This window comes from Hippopotamus amphibius, chromosome 10, assembly GCF_030028045.1.
Source record: "Hippopotamus amphibius kiboko isolate mHipAmp2 chromosome 10, mHipAmp2.hap2, whole genome shotgun sequence".
Lineage (NCBI taxonomy): Eukaryota > Metazoa > Chordata > Mammalia > Artiodactyla > Hippopotamidae > Hippopotamus > Hippopotamus amphibius.
The window spans coordinates 52,387,496-52,403,438 of record NC_080195.1 but is presented as its reverse complement, the minus strand read 5'-3'; the positions used below and the strand labels follow the sequence as shown (position 1 = coordinate 52,403,438).

The window sequence follows — 15,943 nt, the reverse complement described above, 5'->3', positions numbered from 1 at the left end:
CTACCCAAGGCAATCTACAGATTCAATGCACTCCCTATCAAATTACCAATGGCATTTTTAACAGAACTAGAATGAAACATTTTAAAATTTGCATGGAAACACAAAAGACCCTGAATAGCTAAAGCAATCCTGAGAAAGAAAAATGGAGCTGGAGGAATCAGGCTCCCAGACTTCAGACTATACTACAAAACTACAGTCATCAAAACAGTATGGGGATGTCCTAGGTGGCATGGGGGTTAAGAATCCACCTGCCAATGCAGGGGACATGGGTTTGAGTCCTGCTCCGGGACGATCCCACATGCCTCGGAACAACTAAGACTGTGTGCCACAGCTATTGAGCCTGTGCTCTAGAGCCCATGAGCCACAACTGTTGAGCCCATGTACTGCAACTGCTGAAGCCCACGCGCCTAGAGCCTGTGCTTCGCAACAAGAGAAGCCACGTCAGTAAGGAGCCTGTGCACCACAATGAAGAGTAGCCCCCGCTCTCTGCAATTAGAGAAAGCTCATGTGCAGCAACGAAGACCCAACACAGCCAATAAACAAATAAAATAAATAATAGTAAATAAATTTATTAAAAAAACAGTATGATACTGGCACAAAAACAGAAATATAGATCAATAGAACAGGATAGAAAGCCCAGAAATAAACCCATGCACCTATGATCAGTTAATCTACAACAAAGGAGGCAAGAGTGTACAATGGAGAAAAGACTGTCTCTTCAATAAGTGGTGCTGGGAAAACTGGACAGCTACATGTAAAAGAATGAAATTAGAATACTCCCTAACACCATACACAAGAATAAACTCAGAATGGATTAAAAACCTAAATGTAAGACCAGATACTATAAAACTCTTAGAGGAAAACATAGGCAGAACACTCTGATGTAAATCACAGCAATACCTTTTTCAACCCATCTCCCAGAATAATGGAAATAAAAATAAAAACAAACAAATGGGACTGAAAGGCTTTTGCACAGCAAAGGAAACCATAAAAAAAAATGAAAAGACAACCCACAGACTTGGAGAAAATATTTGCAAATGAAGTGACTGACAAGGGATTAGTTTCCAAAATTTACAAACAGCTCATGCAGCTCAATATCAAAACAAACAACCCAATCAAAAAATGGGCAGAAGACATTTCTCCAAAGAAAACATACAGATGGCCAAGAGGCTCATGAAAAGATGCTAAACATTGCTAATTATTAGAGAAATGCAATCAAAACTACAGTGAGATATCACCTCACACCAATCACAATGGCCATCATCAAAAAAATCAGCAAACAATAAATGCTGAAGAGGATTCGGAGAAAAGGGAACCCTCCTACACTGTTAGTGGAAATGTAAATTGGTGCAGCCACTATGGAAAACAGTATGGTGGTTCCTTAAAAAACTAAAAATAGAACTACTATATGATCCAGCAATCCCACTCCTGGGCATATATCCAGAGAAAACTATGCTCCAAAAGGATACATGCACCCCAGTGTTCACTGCAGCACTGTTTACAATAACCAAGACATGGAAGCAACCTAAATGTCCATTGACAGATGGATACATAAAGATATGATATGTATATACAATGGAATACTACTCAGCCATAAAAAAAGAATGAAATAATGCCATTTGGAGCAACATGGATGGACCGGGAGATTATCTTATGTAGTGAAGTAAGTCAGACAGAGATAGACAAATATCATATGATACCGCTTATATGCAGAACCTAAAAAATGATGATACAGATGAACTTATTTACAAAACAGAAAGACTCAAAGGCTTAGAGAACGAACTTATGGTTACCAGTGGGGAACTATCAGGGGAGGGATAAATTGGGAGTTTGGGATTGACATCTACACATTGCTATATTTGAAATAGATAACCAACAAGGATCTGCTGTATGGCACAGGGAACTCTGCTCAATAGTCTGCAATAACTAAATGGGAAAAGAGTTTGAAAAAGAATAGATACATGTATATGTTTAACTCAATCACTTTACTATACACCTGAAACTAACATTGTGGGTTTTTTTTAAAATAAATTTATTTATTTATTTATTTATTTATTTATTTATTTATTTATTGGCTGTATTGGGGCATTGTTGCTGCACACAGGCTTTCTCTAGTTACAGCGAGTGGGGGCTACTCTTCATTGCGGTGCACGGGCTCTTCATTGCAGTGGCTTCTCTTGTTGCAGAGCACAGGCTTTAGCCATGCAGGCTTCAATAGTTTTGGCACACAGGCTCAATAGTTGTGTCTCATGGGCTCTAGAGCGCGGGCTCAGTAGTTGTGCCACACGAGCTTAGTTGTTCCGTGGCATGTGGGATCTTCCTGCATCAGGAATCAAACCCATGTCCCCTGCATTGACAGGTGGATTCTTAACCATTGCGCCACCTCGGAAGTCTCTAACATATTGTTAATCAACTATACTCCAAAATAAATTAGAAATCAAAAATAAATCAGCCTTATGCTTGCTTCGGCAGCACATATACTAAAATTGGAATGATACAGAGAAGATTAGCAAGGCCCCTGCGCAAGGATGACATGTAAATTCGTGACGCGTTCTGTATTTTTAAAAAGCTTCAAAAAAAAAAGAAAAAACCAAAAAAAAAAGACAAAAGAAAACAACAGGAGACAAATAGGAAAAATTATATTATTGGTAAACAAAATAAAAACACGAAGATAGACTTTAATATATCATCAGTCATAATAACTGTAAATAGATTAAATACATCTATTAAAAAAATCAGCCTTAATGTTGGGGTAGTCATTTTTCTTACATGAAAACTTAATAAGAATAATTTACATAGAATTGAATATACCTGCATTTACTTCTGAGTGTAACACCCGTTCTGTGACATCTACAGTGATCTGTGAAATCAAGCCATAGGAGTTTTTAAATGATTTTTTCTTTTATACTTAGGTTTTAATGAAATGTATTTTACTTTCACTATATAAAGCATATTGTGGTTATAAAATATAATTTCAAAAATAATCTAGTTTCCAGGCTAGCTACAGACATTCAGCGAGGAAGATTAACCAGTAAATTAGTATGGTATCTTCGTATTACTTTATTCTATGGTTGGAACATGATGCTTAGTTGCCCCCATAGTATATATCACTTCCTCCTTCTTCTCTCCAAGGGAAGGACCGATGTGAGATTATTCAATAATATTTAGGGAGAGGGTCAGTAGGCATGGGCTATTGATTAAAAACAAAATTTTTAAATCAGCTTAAAGACAAGAGGTAATAAAATAGTGAGGAATTTCTGCGGGAAATTTTACAAATAGAAAAATCCATTGAGTTGAGTCTGGCATTTGGAGCCATTTTTTTCCCTTAGGGATTATGGAAATTCTAGTAAATGTGGCTGAAGAGCTGAGCAATGTTTTCACAAGCTTTTACAATTGCAAAACTAGAAGTACAAAAACTGGAGTCAAGGTTGAGGCCCTGATAAACCTCCTCCATTTGGTCTGGGATTCCGTAAGGCTATGCCCTAGTAGAAAGTGTTCATTGGAAGTAAACCATCCCTTGAATAGACTACAGTTTAGCTTCTAATTATCTGAATGATCCAAAAAACCCTCAATCCCACAAAATGAATTTAAAAGATCCTTGATTCCTGTTGCCTCAAGGAAATTGTCAGGGACAACACTTAAATTCCCTTTGGAGAAAGTTGGCATCACCCTAGACCTCATTTTCATAATTTTTCATGAACAAGCTCTAAAACACAACAAGGATATCTGAGTACATGAAGGGACATGTCAACTTGAACAAGGAGCAGAAAGTACAGCTAATATAAACAGACCTAAAGGGATCTAAAATATTGTAATTATTATAGATTTTAGAATAACTATGCTTACTGCTATGTACTTCTAGCCTCCAGAATTGTGAGAAAATACATTTTTGTTGTTTAAGCCACCAGGTCCATGGTATTTTGTTATGGCACCCTGATGCAAGATTTTGGTACCAAGAGTGAAGCACTGCTGTAACAAATACCTAAATGTGTGGAAACAACTTTAGAACTAGATAATGTGTAGAGGTGGGAAGAGTTTTGAGGTACATGCTAGGAATATGGATGTTAAGGGCGATTCTGGCAATGTCTCAAATGGAAATAAGGAATGTGTTATTGGAAACTGGAGGAAAGGCAATCCATATTATAAAGTGGCAAAGAACTTGGCTGAACTTTGTTCTAGTGTTTTGTGGAAGGTAGAATTTCTGAGCAATGAAACTGGGTATTTAGCTGAGAAGATTTCTAAGCAAAGTGTTGAAGGAACAACTTGGTTCCTCGTGACTGCTTTTATAGTAAAATATGAAAGGACAGAGATGAATTAAAGAAGGAATTGTTAAACAAAATGAACAAGGACTTGTAGATTTGGAAAATTCTCAGCCTATCCATATTTCAAAAACAAAGTCCATTCTGAAAAAGAATATTAAGGGTATGCTGAACAGCTATTTAATAAAGAGTCTATGGAATTATAAGAGTAGGAACTCTGCCAGTTTGAAATGAAGGAATGGATACAAGATGAAATGAAGGAATGCTTCAGATTTCTTGGATTTGACAGAATGACACGATAGAGCCATTATGCTGCAAATGTGCATTTCTTTAAGAAGAGGGAAAAATAATTCTGAAGATGATTCAGAGCTTATGAACCACTGCCTCAGTTTCAACAGGTCAGATGGCCTCTGTCCAGAACCTTAAGGGTGGAACCACCTATGGCACCCTACCCTACCCTGGCAGAAGTGCAGCTGTGGGATCCACACCAAGACCATGGGGATGGGGGGCAATAGAGCTGGAGGGGTGGGGCCACTCACAGAGCCATTGGAGTAATGCTGCCATCCCAGTGGACCTGGAAGGCAGGCCATTGAGCCGAAAGGGATTAATCTCAAGCTTTAAGATCCAATAGAATATGTCTAGGTAGGCTTTGGACTTGCTTGAGACCCATTACTCTTTTCTTTCTTCTGATTTCTCCCTTTGGAATGGGAATATGTGTCCTCTGCCTGTCCCACCATTGTATTTTGGAAGTACATACTGTGTCTGGTTCACAACTGGAGAGGAATATTGCCTCAGGATGAATTGTACCTCAAGTCTCACCCATATCTGATTTAGATGAGAATTTGGACTTCAGACCTTAGAGTTGATGCTTGAATGAGTTAAAGCTTTAGGGTCTGTTGGGATGGAATGAATGTATTCTGCATGTGAGAAGGACATGAATTTTGGGAGACTGGGGTGGACTGCGATGCACTGAATTCCATCCCCCCTCCTCAAATTTGTATGTTGAAGCCCTAATCTCCAGTATGATAGCATTTGGAAATGAGAACTGTGGGATACAATTAGGATTAGATGATGTCACAAGTGTGGGTCCCTCATGATGGGAATAGTGCTCTTATAAGAAGAGATACCAGAGAGCTTGCGCTCTCTCTCTTTCCCTGCCATCTGAGTAAATAACAAGAAGGCAGCCATCTACAAGCCAGGAAAAGAGTCCTCCCCAGAGACTGACCATGCTGGCACCTTGATCTTGGACTTTTAGCCTCCAGAACTGTGAGAAAATAAATTTCTAATAGCCAAAACAATCTTGAGAAAAAAACAAAGCTGGAAGTATCATACACCCTGATTTCAAACTATATTACAAAGCTACAGTAATCAAAACACTATAGTACAGGCACAAAAAGAGATGAATAGATCAATGGAACAGAACAGAGGGCCCAGTAATAAACCCACACTTATATGGGCAGTTAATCTATGACAAAGCAGGCAAGAATATAAGATGGGGGGAAAGCAGCCTTTTTAATAAATGGTGTTGGGGAAACTAGACAGCTACATGGAAAAGAATCAAACTGGACTACTTTCTCACACCATGCACAATAATAAATTCAAAGTAAATTAAAGACTTAAATATAAGAGCTGAAACCATAAAACTTCTAGAAGAAAACATAGACAGGATGTTCTTGGACACTGGCCATAGTAGTACTTTTTTGGGTATGTCTCCTTAGGCAAGGGAAACAAAGCAAAAATAAACAGGTAGGACTACGTCAAACTAAAAAACTTTTGCACAGTGAAGGAAACTATCAACAAAATGAAAAGGCCACATACTGAATGGGATAAGACATTTGCAAATGATATATACAAGAAGGGGTTAATATCCAAAATATACAAAGAACTCATATAACTCAACATAAAAAAAACTCAATTAAAAAATAGGCAGAGGAGGACTTCCTGGTGGTCCAGTGATTGAGAATCCATCTTCCAATGCAGTGGACCTGGGTTCGATCCCTGGTCAAGGAGCAACTAAGCCTGTGCGCTGCAACTACTGAGACCATGCACTCGGGAGCCTGCGTGCCACAGCTAGAGAGAAGCCAGTGTGTCGCAACTACTGAGCCTGCACACTCTGGAGTCCATGCACCACAACTAAGAGAGTCTGCATGCCACAACTACTGAGCCTGCATGCCACAACTAGAGAGAAGCCCAGGCACTGCAACAAAAGATCCTGCATGCCTCAACAAAGGTCCCACGTGCTGCAACAAGACCTGACACAACCAAATAAATAAATAAATAAATTTTTTAAAAAATAGAGGATTCAAGTAGACTCTTTCCAAAGAAGACACGCAGATGGCTAACAAGCACATGCAAAGATCCTCAGCATCAATAATCATCAGGAAAATGCAAATCAAAACCACAAGAAGATATCACCTCACACCTTTCAGAATGGCTGTTATCAAAAAGACCACAAAAAACAAGTGTTGGAGAGGCTGTGGAGGAAAGGGAACCCTTGTGCACTGTTGGTGGAAATGTCAATTGGTGCAAACACTATGGAAAACAATATGGAAATTCCTCAAAAAATTAAAAATAGAACTACCATATGATCCAGCAATTCCACTCCTGGGAATTTATCTAAAGAAAATGAAAACAGTGATTTAAAAAGATACTTGACACCTGTGTCCATAGCAGCATTGTTTACAGTTGCCAAGATATGGAAGCAACCTAATTTCCCATCAGTAGATGAATGGGTAAAGAAGATGTGGTATGTGTATACACAAGGGAATATAACTCAGCCATAAAAAAAAGGATGAAACCTTGCCATTTGTGATAACATGGATGGATCTAGAGGATATCATGCTAAGTGAAATAAATCAGACAGAGAGACAAATACTGTGTGATTTCACTTATGTGTGAAATCTAAAAACAAAAGGAAAAATAAAATCATAACCATATAGCTACAGAGAACAAACAGGTGGTTTCCAGAGGGGAGGTTAAGGGGTACACTTCCAGGTGCAAAATAAATGAGTCTTGGGTAGGAAATGTACAGTTTGGGGAATATAGTCAAAAATTATGTAATATCTTTTGCATGGTGACAGATGATAACTAATCATGGGAATCATTTTGAGATGTATACAAAAATCGAATCACTACGTTGTGTAACAGGAACTAACATAGTTTTGTAGGTCAATTATACTTCAAAAACAAATTCAGAAAAAGAGATCAGATTTGTGGTTACGAGAGCTGTTGGGGGGAGAAGGGGAGATTGGACGAAGGCAATCAAAAGGTATAAACTTTCAGTTATAAGATAAACTAGCACTGGGGATGTAATAAACATGATAAATAGAATCAACATTGCTGTATGTTATATATGAAAGTTGTTAAAAGAGTTCTCATTTTTTAAAAAAATGAAAAAGAAAATACATTTCTGTCATTTAAGCTACCCAGTGTAAGGTATTTTGTTATGGCATCCTGAGCTAAGACACTTACTATGTTCAATGAAATGAAAGTAAATATGGAAATTTTTAAGAGAACTAGAAATGATAAAAATGATATAGCAGATTTGAAGAAAATATAAATTCTAGAATTTATAAATACAGCAGTCAACATGAGAAACTCAATGAATAGATTTAAGAACAGGATATGTGCAGCTGAAGAGAAAACTAGTAAATTAAAAAATCAGAATAATTTATCTAGAAAGAATCACAGAGGCAAAGAATTGGAAACTACGGGAGAAAAGGATAGATGTAGGAAAACTTAATCCTTAGGAAGGGACAAAAGGATAGTAGGCATGGATGACTGATTCAAGAAATTTGACTTCTAAGAGAAGACGTGTTGGGAAATCATATAAAATATGAATTTTCTAAAACTGATGAAAGGGTCAGTGTTTAAGAAGGCTTCTTAACCCCAAGTAGACAAAATAAAAAGAAATCTATACCTAGATACATTTTAATATGACTACTGAGAACAAAAGAAAATCTTAAAAGTGTTGAGAGAGAAAAGATGAATTACCTTCAAAAGAGCAATAATTAAGCTGACAGTTGACTTCTCACCAGACACAAAGCCAGAGAATAATGGAATGATATATTCAATATGCTTAAATAGGATAATAAAATAGGATTCTATACCTTGCAAAAATATCCTTGAGAATGACAATAAAAGACATTTTCAGATAAATCAAACTGAGAAAATTTGTCACTAGGAGATTTGCCCTATAAGAAATTACTAAAGGGTGTTCTTCAAACAGAAGGAAAATTATCCCAGTTGGAAGGTTGGAGATAAATGAAGGATCAACAAGTGGATAAATATTTACTGACAGCATATAACAATAATAAGAAACAGCAACATAGCAGCAGTTCAGTTATACAACAACAATAGCGTATGTAAGTCAGAAAGGGCATAGATGGATTCAATTATCTTAAGGCACTTACATTGTCTAGGAGAAGGATAAAAGTACCATGTAACATTACTATTGATAACTCAAGGAAACATGTTATAGCCTTCAGGGTAAATCCTAAAAGATAGCAAAAAGATGTATGATATCTGAACTAAGAGAAGAAAATGCAATAAATAAAAAACACTCAATACAAAAGGAGGACAGAAAGGAGAGAAAAAGGAAACAGAACCAATAGCACTGAATAAAATGGTAGGTGTTTATCATTGATTCATCATTTAATTACATTAAATGTAGATAGACTAAAATCTCAAAGTAGTCAGAATTTGTCAGACTGAATTTAATAAATAACTCAATTGTATGCCTTTTATATATAAAATCTGAATATACGTTATGTGTTAAAGGAGAGTAAAAGATACCATGAAAACCCGGTCCCCAGGAAAGCTGATGTAGCTGTATTAATTACAAAGAGGACTTTAAGCCAGAAAGCACTTACAAGAGCAAGAGAGGGACACTTCATAAAGATAAAGGTTTAATTCACTGGGAAGGTATAATGAGTCACAATTTGAATATATCTAATAACATGGCCTCAACCTATATGAAGCAAAGGTTAATAGAACTGCAAGGAGAAGTAGAAAACTCCACAGTAATGCTGGGAAATGTCAATCTCCATCAGGAACTGATACAGCAAGCAAAGGGGAAAAAACAGTAAAAAAAAAAAAAAAATAGAAGATTTGAGATACATAGTTAAGAAACTTGACCTAATGGACATTTATAGACTATTTTACCCAACAACTCCAGGATACAAATTATTTTCAAACACACACAGAACATTTGCAAAAACTGACTATATACTGTGTCATAAAGCAAGTGTCAACTATTTCAAAGTTGAAATCATGGCAAAGTGTGTTCTCTGATAAAAATGCAATGAAACTAGAAATCAATGACAAGATAATCCTTATATGTTTGGAAATTAAGAAATAATGGGTGTAAATAATCTGTTCATCAAAGAAAGTATCGGAATAGAAACTTGAAAATATTTTGAACTGAAAAATGGCCAAAGTGCTATGTATATATCCAGCTTATGAAATGGGGCTGATGTGGCACTTAGATGCAAATTTGTAGGCTTAAAGGCATTTATTAGAAGAGAAAGGGTGAAAACAAGACTAAGTATCCTTTTCCTGAATTTAGAAAAAGAATGGCAAATTAGATGCAAAAAAGAAATAAAAGGAAGGAAATAAAAGTAACAAATTAATAAAACAAAATAGACATGTCTTTTGATTCTAGGTAGCTTCATGAATTAGAGAAAATCATGGATATATTGTAAATGTCACCTTTCAAAGACAGTGAAGATCTCTGGAAATACAAGGGAACTCAATGAACTAAAATGGTAGAGAGGAAAGAGTCCTTCCTAAGTCAGCTGAGATCACTGGCCATTCTCTTCTCTTGGGGCATTGGCCAAATCTGGGTATAAGACTTTAATTCAGGGAAACAGAAACCAGCAAGTCTTTTAAAAACTCTGTGTGGGTGAGATGAACTGGAATCTGGAGGAGGCCCAAACATTAGGCCAAATTTCTCCAGCTTTAGGTTTTTGGTAGATAACCCCTTTACTAGTAGAAAAACGTTTGAATCTATTGTGTGTTATTTAGCCTGCTGTGTCAATGTGATCCTCACTGAGCCTCATGGATTTATCCATTGTTAATTCACTGTTCCATGATTTTTTTTTTTGTCAGAAATAGCAGAATATCCTGACTTGCCCTACCACCATGATGTTCAATGGTTTAGCAATGGTAACATTTTTGTGTGATTTTTTGGAACTCAGAACAAGATTGAGGTTTTTCTAAGAAAACTACCCTAACCACCATCATGGAACACTGAATGACTTCAGAAATTAGCTTTTGCTGCAGACTTGGTAATGTTTTTTAATGAATCCAACCGAAAGTTACAAGGCAAAACAGAGCCTATATGTAGAATTTATACTATGGTAAAGTCGTTTCAATGGCAACTAATGTCTGAATCACAAGTAATGGTAAGCTGCTTTATATACTTTATGTGCTGCCAAAGCTAATAAAACAAGGTGTCCATTCCCATGCATATTTGCAGTGAGTGTATTTTCTCAGCTTAAATTATACTTCAGGAGCATGTTTTGGACCTTGAAACAAGTGCAAAGAAAATTTCCATATTTCAAAGTTATTTAATTGTGCAGTGGAGGCATGTCTGCCTAACCTTCAGTTGGAGTGATTAATCTGTGTTATAATGATGTGCTAAAAGGCAGATATCAAGAGAAGAATCCAATGGAAGTCTATAAATGCCTTCCAAGGAATATATATGCACTATTAAAAGCATATGCTTATGGACTGAGATCAGTATTGCCAGCATCTATCTGTGAAAGACATTCTTTTTAAATTGAAGAATAGTTGATTTACATTTTTTGGTTTCAAGTGTGCAGCAAAGTGATTCGGTTTTGAAATTCTTTTCCATTATACATTATTACAAGATATAGATTATAATTCCTTGTGCTATACAGTAAATCCTTATTGTTTATTTTATATATGGAAGTGTGTACCTATTAATCACATACTCCTAATTTTTCCCTCCTGCCCCTTTCCCCTTTGGTAACCATAAGTTTGTTTTCTATGTCCGTGAGTCTATTTCTGTTTTGTACTGTTTTTTTAGATTCCACATATAAGTGATGTCGTATAAGATTTGTCTGAAAGACATTTTCAAAACTGCAATGGGGGGAAGTCTCATTACATGTCACCATTAACAGATGAACATTTGCAATTGATTTTAATTATCTGAATCCCAATTAAGCAAAATGTTATCCCCTAAATAAGAGTTGCATTCTTTTCTTCAGGAGACCTGTAGTACAAAAAACTGTAGTCCATTGTTATTACTATCTTTTGAATGTTATCAATAAAAATTTGTGAAAATGTGTTGAAGAACTAAATACAAACACACGGATGAATCTCATAAATGTAATAATTGAAAGAAGCCAAATCCAAAAAAAAAAAAATACTACAGTATGAATCTGTTTATATAAAATTCAAAATCAGCACTACTCTGTGTGTTGAGGAATGTACACTATAGGATTTCTTGCCCAGGGTGGTATTTACCTAGATGAGTAGTACACGTTCATTCATTAAGCTGTACATTGATTTTTTTTGTACTTCCCTTTGTGTGTCACATTCTGTAGTGAAAAGTTAGAAATATCTATGTATATGTACAAACTTAACATGCCTTATGCCTGCAGTATACACAGAATAATCCTGGAAAGATCAACAAGAACTTGGTAAGCAGTTGTTGCTGGGCATGGAAACTGAGGACTGGAGGTCAGACGTGGGGGAAAGAGGCTTCCTTTCGTCATGTTTTTTTACGATATACACGTGTTAATTTTTCAGTTATAACCCGGTTAAGGTAAGTCTTTTTTCAAGTGGTAGAATCTGGAAGCTGAGACTAACTGAGGTGAGTTAGAAAACACTGGGATCATGGGGCCCGTAAGCAGCAGAGCTGGGATATGTCTGGGGCTGTGTGACTTCAGCACCAGGACTCTGTGTAACTGTATCACAGCAAAGTTTGGGATGTATTGATCTGATAATGATTGTTTCTAAAAAGATGATGTAATCATAAATATTTGTGTTGGTATTTTACAGACTATGATCTTTTCGAAAAGAAGCTATACAAATCATCATAGAGAATTCCAGTCCTCCTGAGATGTGCAGCTCTTATGGGCTTGTCAATATGTGATGCATGAGGAAACAGATTTATTTTCTTTAAATTCCCAATAATTTAAAATGATTTTAAGTAGTAATAATCAAATGAAGGAGCTTTGTTCTCTTTGGTGTTTCCTAGATGCTCTACTTCAAGAGAAAATTGTTTCATGTCTCATTTCAACATTCCGTTAACTATGAAGATATGCCGGCTTGTTGAATCCAATAAAAAAAAGTTACTGAATATTTCTTATGTGGTTTTGGTTTGCTATTCATGCTATTCATTGGCATTATCTGTTAAGAATGAAACTATGCAATTGCCATGACCCAGCATTTCATTCTCCCAACATTTCATTCTTCAGTAGAAATGCGTATGTGCACCAACAGGCATGACAAGAGTGCTGTAGCAGTACTATTCATGCTGGCCCTGCAACTGGAAACCCAAATGCCTATCTACATAGGAATAGAAAAGTAAACCCTGGTATAGCCATACAATGGCACAGAAGTCACCATTGAGCTTTAGATCTAAGTATATTCATGCAACATCCATGGAGAGGGTGTTACTGGAGAGCAATCTGCCCATCTTATGTGTGGACAAGCGTCAGGGCTGAATGGTTCTCTCTTCATTTAAACATCAATAAATAGGAAAAACAATAAAGAAAAGCATCCACAAAAATCAACATGGGACCCATGTAAAGCACTTAGAAAGTGTATGTTATTGAAAACAATAAAAGCCTATCTTAGAAAACATCTTACTGTAACAGGGAAGAGCCAATTCTGACTCCCCGTTGGATCTGTTTCTTTGACTTTAACCTTTGCTTTTCGTTGCTTTTGTTATTATAATTGTCTATAGCTGTAAGCATACATAATGGCCTGCCACAGGGAATCCTGTCCCTCTGCCTGACTGTTAAAGTGCCTTTGTTCAGCTGACAGAGAGACATTCTGACCCCCTGCTCACCTGTGAATGGCTGCAGAAAAGAAGAAATTAACACATTCCCCTCCCTGATGCTGGCCAAGCCAGGCAAAACTAACAGGCCTTTTTACTTTACTTCCTCACCACCTCCCCTTCTTTGTTCTATAAAAGAAACTGGCGTCCAGACCCTGATAAGCTGTTTTTTTGGGGGGTATCCTAGTCCACCATCTTCTTAGTCTGCTGGCTTTCCAAATAAAGGCACAATTCCTTGCCTCAACACCTCATCTCCTGATTTATTGGCCTGTTGTGCAACAGGCAGAGCAAGCTTGGACTCGGTAACACTGTTACTATGGAAAACAAGAAAAGCTTCAGAAACTATCTGCTTGATGTTTTTAATAGGTGGCAAAAAGAAATGGCCTCTTAGAAAACTGAAGCAGGGAATCATGACAGACAGAGGTTAGCCCTGGTTGACCAATCCTACAAGCAACTGGAATTCTTCAAGAAGAAACCAGAACAAATAAAATAGAAACAATGATCAAAGTTATAATAAAAAATTTCCTGAGCTGAGAAAAATACTGGATCATACAAACTTGAAAGGGCTTACTTTATCCTAGGAAAACTAGGATTGGGGCAACATTTTTTTGTTTTGTTTGCCTTGAGGATCACTGATCGACAGAAAAGTACTGCACAAGTAAGGGGCAATTGAATTTTATTTTGTTCCTTTAAAATTGCTAACCTTTACTAAGTAAAGGTTAAATTATTCACTTGTGAAATGAAAAATCGGGCACACAAAATGAGAAGACATGAATTAGGGATGATTGGGTAGAAGGTGGGAGGAAGGGAACAGCAGGGAACAGGAAACTTTTTCTGTAAAGAGCCAGACTAACTATTTGAGACTTTGCAGGGAGGATGGTCTCTGTTGCAGCTACTCAACTCTGCCATTTTAGGGTGAAAGCAGCAATGGATAACACATGAATGAATGAATGTGGCTGTGTTCCAAAAATCTTCATGTACTAAAACTGGCAGCAGGCCAGATTTGGTCCATGGGCCATAGTTTGGCCACCCCTGTGATACAGCAGTAACCTAAAGTTAAAATCAATACCTACTTTAATAAAGGATTTAAAGCAGCTTCTAATAAAGAACATATAATACACACATTAGAATATTTTCTAGGGACGTCCTTGGTGGCGCGGTGGTTAAGACTCTGCACTCCCAATACAGGGGGCCTGGGTTCAGTCCCTGGTCAGGGAACTGGATTCCACATGCATGCTGCAACTAAGAGTGCACATGCCATAACTAAGGAGCCGGTGAGCTGCAACTAAAGAGCCCACCTGCTGCAACTAAGACCCAGCACAACCAAATTAATTCATTAATTTTTTAAAAAAAGAATATTATCTAAAAAGTCTTTATTCTAATATCATCTTCTAAAACTAAGCTTTGTGTTTAGGCAAAAAGAAACTATAAGGTATTACAAAATTCTCATTAGCTAATTGAAGTTTACCAAGAAAGGAAAACTTTTTCCTGATACCAGCAGCCCTCTGCTTATAATGGGTTGAGTTGAAACACCCCAACTTTAATAATCTTTGCTCTTGAAAATAAAACATCCTGAGGATAAGTAAAACTTCTGTTTAAAGCCACGTGATCATGACAGATGGAGTCATGCCATGGGTTGTGTCTGCTACAGTGGTGTGGTCAGTGGCAATGCACTCACAACAAACTGATTACTAAGGCAGGAAAGGTTTTTTGCATGGATGCATAATCAGATATAGTGAATCCTTGTGCTTCTTGACAAAGGCATTACCTCTCTTCAAAATGCTTAAGAATAGACAAAGTAAAATCCAAGGAAGAAGTCTATAGTGTGAGTAAAGGATCTCTTTGGGATGCAAAATTGTTGGCACAAAATTGTTGGTGAGTCCATATTTCTGAAGCACAGAACTCCCAGACAAATTAAAGTCTATGTTGGTTCAGGGGGAGCTCCCACTGCTAACTCTCATCCCCCTCCTTGATTCTAGATCATGGTACCCACTTAGGAGTAGAGTTGCATCTACTAAGAAGACTTGGAGTACTTTTATGCAGCAAGCATACATGGAAGGTAGCCCAGTGGGTTTCAGTCTCTAACCAATCAAATGAGTTTCTCCATCTCACTTGGAGAAGAGTAAGAGAGAGAATATGGATATCCTGTCGTAAGTGAAGAAGGGAGAGGAATGAGTGCCCCATGTTCTGTAGAATCTTAAAGTGTTGACAATGGGGGGGGGGTGTCCCTCGCTACCATACATCAGAGCAGTTAGAAGGAAGCCATAAATATCACGAAGAATTTCCCAGAAAACTTAAACCATTGAAAACGGAGGTATCTTTATTGTGGTTGTCAAATGTTAAGAAAACTGGAAGCAGGGACCACAGTGGTTCTCAACCATGGCTGCATGTTACAATCATCTGAGTACTTTTGCAAAGTGGCTCTTCAGCCTCTCTCTAGACCAATCAAGATAGATCTTTAGAAGAGGAGTAAGGCAAGGGTGTTTTTTAAAAACCTTTCCAAGTGTTCTAATGTGCATTCAGGTTTTAGAATTGAAGACTTTCCCAAGGAAACTGTCCCCCACCTAAGCATTTACCATTCAGAGAGATTTACCATGGAAGACATGTCTTCAATACAGATTTTAGTGATATTTTATTTCTATACCCTCAAGGA

The 15,943-nt window shown here is 37.1% G+C and overlaps 1 protein-coding gene and 1 non-coding gene across 4 annotated transcripts in view; both read left to right on the top strand.

Moving 5' to 3' along the window:
- Positions 1-12,549, top strand: part of CFAP91 (cilia and flagella associated protein 91) — a 122,758-nt gene extending 110,209 nt beyond the window's left edge. For 2 of the 3 annotated variants that reach the window (XM_057697567.1, XM_057697570.1), the window contains exons 18-19: positions 11,888-11,926; positions 12,288-12,549. The gene's annotated coding sequence lies outside the window, so the exon portion shown is untranslated. Of the gene's footprint in view, positions 1-10,456; positions 11,489-11,887; positions 11,927-12,287 lie in introns of those variants that run through there. The other variant, XM_057697569.1, reaches the window with a different exon arrangement.
- On the top strand, positions 2,457-2,563 carry LOC130830696 (U6 spliceosomal RNA). The gene has a single exon (XR_009047864.1). It is a non-coding gene; the product is annotated as a U6 spliceosomal RNA (small nuclear RNA).
- Positions 12,550-15,943: the final 3,394 nt, after the last annotated feature.